This window comes from Apis laboriosa, unplaced genomic scaffold (assembly GCF_014066325.1).
Source record: "Apis laboriosa isolate Shangri-la unplaced genomic scaffold, ASM1406632v1 scaffold35_cov144, whole genome shotgun sequence".
In the NCBI taxonomy this organism is placed as follows: Eukaryota; Metazoa; Arthropoda; class Insecta; order Hymenoptera; family Apidae; genus Apis; species Apis laboriosa.
In genome coordinates, this window is record NW_025222966.1 from 679,708 (window position 1) to 693,794 (window position 14,087).

A 14,087-nucleotide genomic window follows, 5' to 3' on the forward strand; every position below is an offset into this window, starting at 1 on the left:
AGACGGATCGTCGCTTTAAGAGCGTGATTCTGTTTATTGTGATCGAACGAGATAAATCGAGAAAGTGGGGAAAAGGAGGGAATGAAAAATAGGGAAAATATTTTAAAAGAGAAGAGGGGGGGAGAGAGAAAATTCTAGTCCAGTTTTCTAATTGCAGGTATATCGTGGTTATTTTTATCCGAATAAATTCTTGTAGGGGGAGACGAACGAAGATACATGTGCATCCGGTCCATCGGTTGACTCGTTTTCGAAGCCGTTAGTCAGGCGAACAGACAAGGTCGAGTCAATCGATTCGTCCTCGTTCCATTTGCGAATTCACTTGAATCCCCATGGAATCGATCAGCGCCTTCGACTTGACACATCGGACTACCTCGTACAATTGAAACGAGAGAAACCACTGACAAATCGTGTCCCATCCCTCTGATGGATTAACACAATGGAAAAATGAAATACTTGGTAATAATAACTTTTTATACCAAATCGAATAAATTTTCGTTTCTATTCACGAAGAATTATGTATATAAAGAAGTATTAGTTTTCCAAAATTTTATTCTTTTTAAAACTTTGTTGATATATAAAATTCGTAAAGATGCATGTTCAATTACTGTATAAACAACACGTTTGATCACTTTAATTATTTACATAAGCAGCACACGTTACATATTTGACAAACAATTTAAAAAAAAAAATGATTAATCTGATTCGAACAAGCAAATACAAGTTATTTACATTTCAACATTTGAAATAAATCATTTATCATAAATCAATAGCGAATAGTATTATTTCGTAGAAATTAAACAAACAAAGCGCGTTAACAACCAATAAAGAGCTTACATCAAATCGTATACCATAACCATATACGTAATAACGAAATGTAGGTAATATTACAAATCGTGTTCGCGTATTATAAACATACAGATAATCGATAATAACATTGTGCTGCGAAGCACGCCCAATATCGATGTCCGTATTACAATTTTGAACTCGAGACTTTCGTGCCTTGGGCAAATTCGTGCCGTTCTTTCATAGATCATCGCCATTAATACGCCGTGGCATAATTTCTTTTTACAATTCGACGAATATAGCTCGCCTTCTTGCCTCGTTCGCGCAGCTATTATTTGCCGCAAGTGGTGCAAATCAATTTATGCGCCGGCGGCCGCGATTTAACACATGTGGGGCAAAGGATAATGCATGAAAAGCGGTTTAACTCTTTGAAACACAAATTTTTCGAATAAAAATAGTGTAGAAATTATGTAGAAATTTTATTTTGATAAAAGACAATGAGAATAGAGTTGAAGCGAGTACAATTATTACGAAATAGGATTAAATATATGTGTAAATTATCGGTAATTTGTGTAAATTTTGTAATTGTAATTTTTTAAGATTGAAAAAGTACGTATATCGAAAAGATGAGGTATTTTATTCAATTCATTGATAAAAGCGTGAAGAAACGTGTTCAAGATGTAAATAAAAACGGATCGCAAATGATCAATAAAATCATTTTCGAAAGGGGAACGGTTACGGGCCTCTTGGGTTCTATTTTCCGCATTACGGAAATCCCTATTGGAGATAAGGCATGGTTAAGATGCTCGTGAAACGTGAGCACCTTACCATTTTTAAGCATCGTAAATGATATATAATAAGTGCGCAAAAAAAACACGTTTAGAATTTTTATTAGGATGTAACGTTTGGATTTAATGGTGAATTGCTTGTTAAATGTCAAAATGAAATATCGAGTGCACGTGGAACGTGTTGAAATAATGAAAAGGAAATTTGTTTATCGCGTTTGATATTTATGAGATGAGTCATGTTGCGGAAAAACTCGTGTATGTAAACTTTGTAATTATAATTAGAGAAAAATTCCAAAGAATAAAAATTAATAAATCAAAGTCATAGTACATTTCCATACCCATATTTTTTTTCACGCGTTATATTATAACAACGTAAAATCTTTAAATGAAAATATATGTATATCTTTTTTCATAAATTGTGTTTTATCATTTTACGTACAATTGCACTAGGATAAAATAAAATCAAATAGTAATTTATGTGTCTTTCATAAAATAAATCTCATTTTTGTTACAGAAACTCAAGCGATCTCTATTAGAGATATTAAATTAAATTATTTATATTGTAAATAATATAGAATCGAAAATTCTACATTGGATAGGATTTAATGAAAATCAAACATCACACTGAAAAACGATGCAGATATCTATGAGTTTCAAAAAATCATAGTTTCATGATACAATCGTACATGGATCATTGAAATGCGATAAGAAAAAAGAATAGGATATAACAAACATGTTTCATGCTATATTTACTAATATCCCTTGGTCAATGGTATAATGGTCCAAGTTCAATTAGAAGATAAAATCAGTTATGATCCAGAAATATCAGGATTCTCTGGGGTCCAAAGACACCAAGTCCCTAAAGATATTTGTATCCTGCAATCCCGAAGATAATGCTATTTCCTGGGACATGTGATCACGTAGGCACTATAGTTATTCAAAGATTTAGAAACAAGGGAGGAATTTGATCTGCATCTTAGAGATTGTAATATCATTGACGTCAAACGATCATCTGAGACCATTTAGACTCTGAAATTCTTGGGATTAAAGGGATCTGGCAATCAAGTAATCCTAGATACATCCAATTCCTCCATTATTATGTCTATATTATGTTTATACATTCGTTTCTTACGTGATAGTTATCACTTTGTGATATGAATTCTTTATAATTGATTTCGTTATTTTTTTGTATTTTTAATAAAATTTAAATTTTCATTTGAACAAAATTTAATTTAAAATTTTATTAATTATTAATGTATTTTATTATATGTATAATTATATAATATATTAATAACTTATTGTTTTATTATTTTTTATTATATATCAGGCAAGTAACTCTTCTAATATAAATTATGACATTTGCTGATTTAGAAAAAAAATTCTGAATATTTGGAAAAATCAGAATATATCAATCCAAAAATATAATTAAAATACAAATTACATATCGTTATATAATTATAATATATAGTTCAATTCATTAATATTAAATTTCAGTAAAAATAAGAAAAATGTTAAATGTCTTCTAAATGACTTCTATTTTTTGATCAAGCGTTGTAAATACAATTTCTTATGTTAATAAAAAAATTTAATAGATAATTTTGTGCGTTAATATATAATTATATGTATGATCAATTTTTTATTCTTGATTTTCTTTAAAAAATTACAATTGTATTATCATTTTTCCGGATGTATTATTTAATTCGAAATTTAACCCAAGAAAAAATCAAATCAGGAAAAGAAATATGCAAAAGCATAAGATAAGTCTGTTTCGTTAAAAAGAAAAGATCAGATATGAAACAACTTGGAGATGAAATGAAACTTTCAGAAACATGTACCTTTTCAGTGAAGTTTCAGACTGTAGAGACACAAGAGAGTTTAATTACACACGGTGTACGTGCAAACGAATCCTTTGCTTTCTCTTCCTATGAATTTTGAGAATTTTCTTGCCGTTGCAAGACAAGAAAAAAATAAGAAAAGGAGAAAAATCAACGTTTATTGTTATTCTATAAAGCCATAAAATTTTCCTTAGAATATGACACTATAAATATCAATCATTTAAAAGACAATATTACTTGAAATGGCAAAATAAACGATGCAAACAATAAAAATTATTACTAAGACTATATTATAATAATAAAAAAATTAATTATTACTTGATATATTTAAAAAAAGAAGAAAAAAAAAGAAGAAGAAGAAAAAATTAAATGTGAGACAGAATTGAGATTTTCAATTTATAATAACAAGATAATTATTATAATTTATATAATATGTACAATTTAACAATATAAATAAATATACAATAATTTTATTATAATATTAAATAATTCTTTTCATTATCATTAATTAATCAATTAATAATAATTCCAAAAGAAAATATATAAGTAAAAATATATGCATATATCAATATTTTTCTTTTATCTAAAAGAAATTTAACCAACGTTTTCTATACTCGACAAACTATAAACCATTAAACTATCCATCGCCACTTTCCCTCATCACGGCTCGACAACGTTAATTATTCAGTTTCTCATCGTCTAAGATTACACGAGGGTGGAATCCCTTGTCTTTCGGCATCGACCAAGAAATCGACCACGACGAAGGCTGCATCCTATATACATATACATGCCATGGATATAACACCGTTGTGTATGCATCACTACTTTTCCGCTTCCACTCTTGGAAAGGCGGCGGCCCCTCAGGTAATAGCATCGCATCACGTTGAGTGATTTTACACTCCTCCGACTCCCACGTCAATGCCCTCGATAAATTAAGAGCTCGAGATAAAAAAAGGACGGGAGAAAAAATAACGGTGCAGCCGGGGGCACAATAGGAATCCATGTCGAACGAACCAGAATTCTCCTCGTCAAATTATAACGAAAAAAAAAAAAAAAGAAAGAAAGAAAAACAAAAAAAAAAAAAGAAAGAGGAAAATAAGTGAAACAGAATAGTTGGGCGTCGCGTCAGAAAATGATATAGATATGGTAATGTATAGTCGCAGACGGGATATATTCTTGCTTTCATCCACAAATTACATACCGAGAACTTGCGTGTACTTTCACGTTTTCATCACGAATATCTATACATATATTCCTTATTCGTTCGGTGCGTCGCGAATTTCGTGAGATTTTTCGCCGCACGATATTTGATGGGAAAAGAGTGGAATCGGTATTCGAGGGGAAGGTTTTGCTTTACGATTGAATGAACATGGAAATTGCTTGCTAAAAAAGATTTCGAATTTACAGGATGCCGGGGAATGGATAATATAAACCAGGGAGAAAAATGATTTCTCCTGTGTGAAAATAAATCAAAAGCGATGAATATTTTCGATTTTTAGTGAAAGTCGATCTTGAAAAATTTGCTTACCTTTACAACTATGATCTTAATATATTTATAAAATACTTGAGAGATAGAAAGTTAAAAGTAATTAGATAAAGTGAAATGAAAAGAGAGTGAGACCGTTCTGTCTTCATCACACTGCCATCTCATTCTATTCTTTTCTCGTTTTATCTTTTACATATATATATAAATAATATATAAAATGTATATTTTAAAATGCGTTTATTATTCAATTATTTGATGCTAATTCAATCTAAATACAAAAAGTTGATACAAGAGAAAATTTAAATAATAAAATTAAAATGCAAAAGAACATTTGAAAAATAACATTATATTTTGAATTATTCTATCTTTTTATTTTCATTAAATTAATTATAAATATAGATCACAAGAAATTTAAATAAAAAGATTTCATTAATAAGATTTAATTAATTATTAGATCATTATTATTAAAAAAAATATTTATGGTTTAAAACAAACGACATAAATACAAAATGATTAATTTTTTAATTAAAATTTTTATTAATTTTAGAAATATTTAAATTCTTCCAATATAATAATTGAATCATAAAAAAATAAGCTTTTTTTATCTTCTGAAAAATTATTTTTCTACAGTTGTGTTAGTTCTTACAGTGTTGAATTAATATTATTAAATTCATCACTATATTTAATGAAGCAACAATTTAACTGTATCTACGATCTCGCTTCTTCAAAAATAAAAAGTCACGAAAGCCCATACAAGTGAAGGTACGTGATTGCAATTTTTATTGGAATAACATAGTTGAAACCAAGTCACGCAGATACCGGACGCCTCCTCTTGAAAAAAATTACATCTAAAATCGCGTGATCATAAAAGCATGTTTGTTGATGGCAAGTGAATGAAAAGCACAACAAGAATATATTTTAACAAATTCTCTTGTTGTATGAAATATGAATCGAGCTTTTAAATCGTGCTTTTTAATCAATTTCTCGTTTGAACTTTTGAATCATTTTATCTCTCTCTCTCTCTTTCTCTCTCTCTCTCTTTCTCTCTCTCTCTCTCTCTTTCTCTGTAATAATTTAAGGATTTAATGCAAGAGGGAGCCACAGGATGGTATTATGATATTAAAGACTTTTATGAAAAATAGTGTTTCAATAAAAATTGCATAATTAAAAATGCAATTTTTAAATAATAAAATTTACTAATATAAAGATAGTATATCTGGAAAAATGTTTTATTTTTTATTGTATTTTTTGTATATGTAAATATTTTATTTGCACTAAAGTATATAGCAAAATTTTGAAAATGCTAATAAATAATTTTATAAATAAGTAATTGAAAATAACACAGTTTAAATTTCATTTTTATCTATTGTCTTTTTGTAATTTACATTTGAAATTCTTGTAAATAATAAATTTATGTTTTTGTTCAAAATTTTCTCAATTTTTAACTTTAAAATTTTCAACTTTAACTTTCTATCATATTTTTATCTATTGAAATTATTATTTTTTATTATTATTATTATTTCGTTTATTTTACTTTATTTTATCTAAAAAATTTTCAGATACAAATCAAAAAGAAAATATTATTTCACATAAAAAATTTATTTAATTAAAATTTCTACGAATGCAATCAAAATTACATGTTTTATGATTAATAATTAAATAATAATGATAATTACAAATATATCTATTATTATATTTAATATTTTTTATTGAAACTGTAAATTAAAAAATAAGTGACAAAAACAAATTATATTTTATATGAAATATTTATCCGTATTATCCATGATTAAAATATTTCAACACATTTTAAAAAACTTTATACTTTGTTTGCATGTCGAATGATAGTTTCACAAATCTAAAAATAATATACCTATTTTAACCGAGAAAATGAATTTTTCTCTAAAAAGCTTTTAGCATTCTAATTTTTATTATACTCAATTTATCCTTTAAAAAATCAAAATAATTATAATTACTTACACAGAATAGATTTGTGATTGATAAAAAAAACATTTTATGTCTTTTCAAAAATAATTATAGGTCCAAATTTTATTCGAATTCAGATTTATTTTTCTGCTTTCATAGGAATTCTTTGTATATTCTATTTAAAAAAAATTCCAAATATAATTTATTCGACATTTTTATTCCATTCCATTGTAGAAACCATTATTTTTTTATCGAACTTATATTATCTATTATATATATATATATATACACATTTGAAAAATTACAAGTATCATTGTTATTAATATTAATATAATTACTACTATTGTTATTAATATTAATATAATTATAATATAATATTAATATTATTAATATTAATATAATTACTACAAACATGTAAATAATCGCGAAATTCCTGCTCCATACAGATCTCAGAGATCTCAAAATAAATCCTTAAACAACGAAAGAGAGGAAAGAGTAGAGAAAGTTGAATTTTGTATATTTTAAATAACAAGTTTTTAATAATTAAGTAATATTGTATATTTTACGTGATTAGTTTTAGCGATCATTGAGTAACCTGAAACCTGACTTATATCTAACTTACGAGTTCATTTCGCCGAGTATATCTTAAAATATTTATCATTTACCTATTCTATCGTCTTCGTTTGCAGCTTTACTAGCAGCTCGATTCTCGCCTCAACACGTTCCAAAGATCATCCTATCCTCATACGAATTGACCCTTCACGAAAATGATCATCATAACGTATATATGATAACAACTCTGTAAAAAATGATATAAAATATCTATTATGTAGTATGATATACTAAAATATAACTTGAGATTTATTTATTAAATTATGAACAATTTAAGTTTACATTAGATGAAGAGGGAACAGTGTATGATGGTGGAAAATAGAGCAATCTCGTTCATCATCTCTCTTTATCTAACACAAATCTTCAATAAAAAATCAACATTTTTGTATATTAATTTTCTTTTGGCCTCTAGAATTGACTTTCCAAAAATGTCTCATGAATATATTCACATTTTGTATGTAATAAAAAAAAATTTCATGATTACATTAATGTCATCGATATTACAAATAATATAAAAGCATGAAAAAAATAAATAAAATAAAGATAAAATAAATATTATGATTTTAACAAATATTCATATTTTTAAATAGAGCTTTGATTTTTATATATGACAGTTAATGGAAACATACATATATATGGGAATATGAATTAATTATGATGTAAGCTGATTAATCATAAATCAATATTTCATCACTATTTGATGTGATTAACGACGAATGATCTGAAATATTTGATGAAGAGATGTCAATCATGAGTGGAAGGCTCGATTCAAATGATATGGAATGACGTTTATATCGAGTTGAGATACATCCAATTCGCATATTGCGCCCCTGCGTTTGCAACATTACTGTAATGTATGACTAGCATAAAATGGAATGGCGAAAAGTGGAGGAACTGTAATAAAATGTGAAGGCAATGTAACGGAACCAAACGTGGTCAATGTGGAGGAACGCAGCTGACGAAAAAAAGAAACACGAAAGTATAATAATAAAAATGATACGATGATAAACATATCTTAAACTCCTCTTCCCCGGGAAGAGGGGGGGGAGCCTCGTATATGTATGCAAAAACATGTCGCCATGAAAATTCAACGTTTCAAGAAAACATTCTCTCCTGGAGAATTAAGAACACCTACGTGAAATGCAGCACGTTAAAAGCTTTTATATTCTTGTGCATGCAAAAGGGTCAAAATAAAAAAAAAGGGGGAATAATAAAGGGAATGTTGAAGAAAATCTTTTATGAAAATATTTCTATAGTCTCTATCCGCGATATTTTGCATTAAGCTGTTAGCTTCATCCCCTTCCCCAACTTTTTCTTCTTTGTGCTTTCGACGAAGATTATCCATGGTCTTAAACCATGGAAAATTATGTTTCAGCACGTTGTAGATGATGATATATTTTACAAACTTATAATGTAACAAAACGTGAACTTAATTTTCACATCGAGATACTTCTCTGTATCCCTGTATTTTTAAAACCATTTGTAGTCGATTAACTTACATAATTCTTATATCTTTCATTTATTATCACGATCCTTATTCGTTATGAGCACGTATTTGACAAATATTTTTACAAAATTGGCTCGTTTAATTATTCTTCTGTTATTTTTCAAGAAAATATAAAAATATATAAGGATGAAGTTTCTATTAATCCTAAATATAATATATCGTTCGTCTTATGTAATTATATGATGTATACATTGTATAATATAATTCTCTTCTATTTCAAACTTTATTAATATTATTCGTTATGACATTCATCTTTTCCAACCATATAGATTCCAGCACAAAATCTACATTTACATTTACATCTACATTTACAAATTCTAAACTCTTGCCAAAGGATTATTTTTATTTTATCTTTACCATAAGTAGCTCTTGTAATTTCAAGCCGATTTAAATTTCAAACTTCGCTACGTCTTATGCCATATAACTTCAATTTTCGAGTTCGAAAAGTCTTTTCACCATTATTAAAACTATGAAAATTACCAATCCTATAGCAATTGTGATTAAATATTTATAAGATCGCGATAATCAACTATTTGAAAATCAAGAAGAAATATTCAAGTATTATGATAATAAAAAAATTTTGTGACATTTCTATCTTTATTAAAAGATTTTTTGATAAAATCGTTTTATTTGGAATAAAAATTTGAAAATAATAAATTTATCCCAAATAAATTGTAAAATATTATTTAACAAATAAATTATTTTCAAGTGATTAATTTATCAAATGCTTTATTTCAAATAATCAATAAAGGGAAATAAATAATAGATACGAAATAAAATAATAAATATTAAAATTTAATTTATTTTACAAATACATTATTATTCAAACAGTATCGTTTAAAACGAAAAAAGAAACAAAAAAATAAAATAAAATAAAAATTTCATTTAAACAATTTTTTTAATTTGTTTTTTATTTATTTATTTTCGATCTTATTTTTGAAAATCATAAAACTTAAAACAACATAACATGAATCTCACATCATGAATAGTTCTTATAATTTCAACTTTCATTCAATAATTCCTCTTATTCGAAAATAAAAAGAAAAGTTGTCGAAAAAAACAAACACTATATTACAAATCAAAATATGATATAATTATTTACAAAATCTTGATATAAATTTAGATTATATTAGATACAAATTAATAACTTCTTAATAAACGATCATTAAGTAAAACCTTCACAACATTTCATTTAATATATATCATCTTAATAATATAAAAAAAAAATCATCGTGATCGAAAGATTATATCATTTTATCAATATTTATTCAAATTCTATCGAATTCAGAGCTTAAAAATATATTAGTTTAAAAAAACTACGGCACATTTGATCATTTCATACATTGTGAGAAAGATCTATCAGTTTTGTGTTCAATGATCACAAAGCCGATGTTCCGGTCGTTTACCAGTTGCACGATACGTGACGGATGAAACCACAAAGACAAAACGACTTATTGGCATCTTGACTAAACATGTCTGTACAGTTGACACAAGTGAAAATTGACTTGGTTGAATTCAATTAAATACACGTATACGATGGATCTTTGTGACTTGGTTGAATTCAATTAAATACACGTATACGATGGATCTTTGTGTTCGTAACGTTACATAGTCACATCTTCAGTGACAAATTAATGACAATGAAGTTGATTATATGCAATAAAGGACAATGAATTATCATTATTGTCCTTTGTTGTGGAGAAATCAATTTAATAACAAATTTATTTCGTAAAACATGAAATTATAGCCTTTGTTATAAAGATATTTAAACTGTTTTGTTACACGTTTGATCATATTGGTGAAAAACAAATTACATTATTTATAATTTTTTAATAATTTGATTGGTATTTTATTAGGTTTTTTGTCACTATTTTTAATTTTCAGCTTTCATTTCAGACTCAAGAAAAACGAATAATTTTATAATAATAAATATAATAAATATATATATAATATATAATATAATATAATATATTTTATAATATATATAGTATAATATAATATATATATAATATAATATATAATATAATAAATATATATCTATTAAAAAAAAAATGTCAATTGAGAAAATAAAACGATACTTTAAAATCTTCATAAATTCATCTTTCAAATTTTGATATCTTTAATTTAATGTAATCTTAAATTTGATGTAATATTGCATACAAAATATAATATTTTATATAATTAAGATAATAAAAAAGTGATAATAAAAAATATTATAGTTAATGAAAGAGGAAATTCTGAAAGAGGAAGAAAAAGAAACATATAAAATTGATGAAGTTGATATTTAAAATATTTCATTATAAATTTCAACTATTTTAATTAACTTTTTTAATGTGATCAAAATCAAAAAATAATCCATATTTCTTATCCAAAAAAAAATTACGTAATAATTTTGAGTCATAATATTTAAAAAAATTGATTTAACTTAATACATTTAAATTATATGAATATTTAAACTATCAAAAATACGTCGACACAAATTAAAACTAATTTCCATCGCAATTTGCGCAATATATTATATTTTTTGATAAATATTTTTAAAAAAAATACCACTTGAGATGAAATTAAATTTAAAATCAACATAAATTAATTGATGCCAAACAAAAATTTATTTAATTTCTAGATATTTTTATATTTTTCGAGATTGATTATAAAAATAAGCTAATAACTTTTTAATAAGAAATGATTGTCAAATAAAATCTTCACAACATTACACAAACTTTGATAATTGAAAAAAAATTCCATATGAAAAAAATCATTAAAATCGATTGAAAGAGGGTTTTATTCTTGTAAATAATCATCTTTCTATCTTTCTTCTCGCAAATCTTTTTCCCCCAATTCCAAATAAAATTAATAAATTAATAAAAAGAAAAAAAATCACTATTCTTTTTCCATTTTCTCTTTTGTAACAATTTCCTTTCATACCTTCACGGATGAAATCATATCGCATCTAATTATCTATCCTATGCATATTAAACACCATCCGACCTCTCCATCAAGTCCATTTATCCCATGAACAATACTTACCGTGTTATTTAACACGTTGAATCTTATAGCGAATTATTCGACATAGCACGGTTTATATTTCAAATATCCAGTCTCGCCTGGTCAAAAGAGCTGTCGCCATATTTGAGGATGGCTGTCGCGAAAGTTGTTCTTCGGGGATGGAAGAAAACAAGGCGGTCGAGAGATGAATCCAAAGTCAAGTCTCGAAGAGAAACAGGCCTCGAGGGGCGCTACCCGGAATATTTGACAACATGCGTCCCAGGACGATCGTCCGAGAGCAAAAAGCCAACTAAAATATACGTATATATTTGCCCATCGGTTCTCAGGATTTGCAGCAAGACAACTAACATCACGGCGTGTAATAAATATCAAAGCCTGGACAAGCTTTCACCATTATCGACGTCATTTATCGTGGTACAAATACGGATATAATAGATACGCCGTATGGGTAATCCGTGTTAAGTCTAGAATTTTACGAGTTTAACTGGTTTAACGTTTTATAGTCTGCTTTCAACGATGAACACGAAATTTTGTTCGATCTTGTTCGAGATATTAAATCATCCATATGTTAATTTTTCTTGAGTTATTTTTTAAAATAAGATTTTCGAAACATTTTTTCTTTCAAAGATTTTTTGATGTTTCTTTTAAATTTATTGATTGCAGTATCAAGTCAGTTGTTAATTTACGAATTGTAATTTTTAAGTAATCGTAAGCAATAATTTGGTTAAAAAATAATAAGATATCCAATATTTTATTTTGTAACATCTAAATACGTGGATTTAATTTAAGTGAAAAGGGATTAATCTTCGACATTTATCGCAATAATCAATTAATACAAGTTTTGAAATAATATAACATGAATGTGATATATTATTTCAAATAGAAAAGAAATATAGATAAAATTGTTTTTGATTAGCTTCAAATTTAATTAATTATATTACACGTTATATATTTTTTTAATTATGTCAGTGATGAAATGCAATATTATTGTCTTTTGAGTCAAATCAAAATTTATCGATTTCAAAATTTACAAAAATTATGATGATTTTGTAGAAATCATCCAAGAATGTAGAGTTCATTAACTCTTTTAACAATACAAAATATTTTATGTAAGTAGAGATATTAATTAATTAAAAATTCATAAAAGGAATATATTCGTATTATATTAATATTTTATCTCGTTTATTGGTACAATATACAATATACAATATATTCATAATACCTTAGAGAATTGAAATAATTTGGACCAATGCTGTAAATATTGCAATACCTAAGGCAAAATTAGCTAACTCAATGTGGGCGATTCGGTATTAACTGGAGATATCGAGGAGATTACTCTGTTTCACTGGTTCACGGTATTATTATCTATGTGGTGCTAATATCAGGATTTTATACATGTAAAATTAATTAACATAAAGTTTAAATATAAATTTTGAAAAAACTTCATCATATATTTATGATAAGTTACATAGAATTGACATATAATATTATGAAAGTTAAGAATTTTCTTGATGACATTTTTCAATTAAGACATTTGATTAATTTGCAAAACGTACATGTATAAATATTATTTACGTATTTTTTTCATTACATTGCAAATAAAAAAAATAACAGAGAAAAATATATATTTTCAATAAAAAAAGTTTGTTTCGAGATCATTGTAAAAATTATTTAAGATTATTTATCGCCTTCTCTGTCTACCATTTTATTACGACGTTTTAGTCAATGTCAAGATAAGTTCAACTTATGAAACTATAACCTTGAAATGACTTTGAAGATAGAAAATGAATTTAAATTAAAACACTTATAAAATAATATATGAATATAAATATGTATATTTCATTAAAATTAGATATTAATTAAAAAATAACCAAACATTATCTTACAAGGAATTCATACTGGTACTATCAGTAATGAAAATGATAAGATAAGAAAGTTTTAAGTATTACCAAAGTCGAAATAACTTGTTCAGTAAGTACGTGCTTGTTATCTAAAGTAGAGGATGAATTAAAATATATCCCTGTAATATTTGGTAGTGAACGTATAAGCATAAAATTTTTAAAGAGATAAATAATCGAGAATTAAATTTTATAATTATTTAAAGATTAAGAATACAATGAAATTTTAAGATACAATAAAACTTTATT

The 14,087-nt window shown here is 26.0% G+C and overlaps 1 long non-coding RNA gene across 3 annotated transcripts in view; it reads right to left on the reverse strand.

The window, feature by feature from the left end:
• LOC122715406 overlaps positions 1-14,087 on the reverse strand; it is a 31,046-nt gene that overhangs the window by 14,682 nt on the left and 2,277 nt on the right. For all 3 annotated transcript variants that reach the window (XR_006346835.1, XR_006346833.1, XR_006346834.1), the window contains exon 3: positions 7,481-7,614. This is a non-coding gene — a long non-coding RNA (uncharacterized LOC122715406). The remainder of the gene's footprint in view (positions 1-7,480; positions 7,615-14,087) is intronic.